Here is a 2,805-nt window from a genome sequence, read left to right as displayed (position 1 = left end):
CTACTGGGCACAGGCCCAGGGACCCAGAGTGTCAGGGGCCCCTCTGGCCTTCACCTGCAAAATGTCACTCAAATTAACACTTACTGACCAGGAAGAGACTCAAAATTACCACAAAAACATGCTGAGGAACTGCAAAGAGACAAAAACACTACAAAATAGACAACTACAAACAGACACAAAAAAAGAAAAAAGACACAAATTGACCTTAAAGAGACATAAAATTTCCTCAGAGAAACATAAAATTACCTCAGAGACACAAAAAGACTAAAATGACATAAAAAGTGACAGAAAAAGACCTAAAAAAAAGACGAAATAACCTAAAAAAGCAAAAAAAAAAAAAAAAAAGATCTCAAAGAGTACCTCAGCGTGACACAAAATGACTTAAAAAGACACAATATTTCCACAGAGAGACACTAAATGACCTCAGAAAGACAAAATATTGCCTGAAAGAGACAACATCAAATAACTCTTAAAATACACACAATTACTTTTGAGATACACAAAATTACGTCAGAAAGACAAAAATGACCTCTAAGAGACACAAAATGACTATAATGATGTAAATTGAATCCAAGGAGCCACAAAATGGCCTCAAAAAAGACAAACAGCTAAAAATGTCATAAAATGATCTCAAAGAGAAAAGTACCTACAACATGACTTAAAATTACAAGATATGACCTGAGAGACACACAAGATGCCCTCAGAGAGACGCAAACAACAAAAAGAGGCAAAACCACCACAAACACTGTGTGTCTTGACCCTGTGTAGGAGAGCTGGTGGGGCCTTTTGCATATCTGTGCCCAGGGGCCCATTGTCTCATAATCTGCCCATGCATACAGTAGACATAGCTGTCTGTTACAGAGGGACATTTTTGCCAGATGTTCAACAACATGCCAATTTTAAGCTCTCTTGCTGAATGAGAAAAAGCCAGCACCATATCAGCACTTTTTTCTCTAGAAAGATCTCCTTGATACACACCTCTCTGTTGCTCTCATAGTATGGTGACATAGTATTTAAATGATGTTTTGTGTAAAATACTTATAAATGAAAAACATCCTTAATATTGAGAAAATGGTTGAATTATGTGCATATTCAAATCATACGGCTTCAATGCTTGTGTCACTGCTTGCAGCACTGATGGCCTATATCACCAAGAAGTTAAAAAAAAAAAAAAAAAAATATATATATATAAACCAGGCTATATATGTATTAGCATGTTTATTCTAAGCTGTTTGTTGGACAGATAAAACAGACAGTTGGTAAACCAAATGAAGTAGCCTTAGATTTACTTATTCAAACTTGGTAACAGTCAAACATCAGTCCAATTTGATTCATTTACACTAAAATACTGATGTAGGCAAAATATGGCCAATATTGGTCATACTTTGCCTACATCAGTAGCCTACATTTTTTGTAAGGTCTCAATGGTAAAATACACAGAAAACAACATGGTCTTTAAAAAAGTGTCAAAATCTCTCGTCTACCTTGAATTTGTCCGTTTGTCAGTGACAGCAGGTCTTAAGATGAGGTCCAGAGGCAAAAGGTCTCAGTTTGTGGTTTGTTTTTCAAAAAAATCGTCGTGTGCAAGTTGAGTTGCTGCTTCTCTCTCTGATAGAAAGTTCTTTCTGATTGAAATGTTTAAATGTGTGAAATGATACGTCTGACCTCAGAGTTGTCATTACGTCCACACCCGCCAGTCCTCTACTGCAGGAACAATACCATCTGTTAGTGTGTGGCAATATATTAATCCGGCCTACATGATATGGCTGCATTGCGATATAAATTATGTTTGCTTTTTATTTTTATATTTTATTTTATTTATATTTTTGTGTGTGTTTTGTTTTCCTCTCTTCTCTGCGTTCACGTGGACAGTTTTTCTCAATCAGCAGCCTTAATAAGAATCGCTTTACTCAGCCAGCTTTTGGTTCTTCTTGATGTGGATATCATCATGTGAATTTATGAAGATGTGTTCATTAAACGCTTTCTTGTCAGCTCGAGGCTGTCATCGTCTGAAACTCATGTCACACTGGTTATGTGGTGTATAGACACTGTTAGAAAACGTGATAAAAAAAAATGGGATAAATACAGTTGAGTGAAAATAGCAATGTTGCAAAATCATCATATAGAAATAAAATGATTAGTTTTGGGTTCCGCTGGGCGCTCCCTTCCTCTTTCAGCACTTTTCAATAAAGGCGCACTGCGCTTCTACGCACGACTAGTGGCACTGTGGAGGAGATCAGAGAGCCATGAAGACCGTTAGTGTGTGAGCATTTTGCTGCCACCACTGCAAGAAGATGATCCTGGTGCCTGGTCTGATGCCCACCCTTCAAGAGAGCAATCTTGAAGGGTGGGCATCAGTTTTACCGGGTGTCTGAGATAACTGCGTGAAACTCAACTTTCAGCGTCAACATATTATTGCCATTTGTTGCGAATGAAACTCTGACCAGCTGCGCTGTGATGCAGGGCCGTAATCACCTATTTAACATTAGGGGGACCATTGTAACTCACCAGTAACCCCCCAGGTTAATCTTTTAGAAACTTAACAGCCAAACTGACCATTTTACAACAATTTGAAGGAAAAATCTGAGCAGGAGTTTTTGGAGTTTAGATGGCTGATTCAATTCAATTCAATTCAATTTTATTTATAAAGCCCAATATCACAAATCACAATTTGCCTCACAGGGCTTTACAGCATACGACATCCCTCTGTCCTTATGACCCTCGCAGCGGATAAGGAAAAACTCCCCAAAAAAACCCTTTAACGGGGAAAAAAAAAGGTAGAAACCTCAGGAAGAGCAACTGAGG

Source organism: Epinephelus moara, chromosome 6 (genome assembly GCF_006386435.1).
Source record: "Epinephelus moara isolate mb chromosome 6, YSFRI_EMoa_1.0, whole genome shotgun sequence".
NCBI lineage: Eukaryota > Metazoa > Chordata > Actinopteri > Perciformes > Serranidae > Epinephelus > Epinephelus moara.
This window is presented reverse-complemented; position numbering follows the sequence as displayed.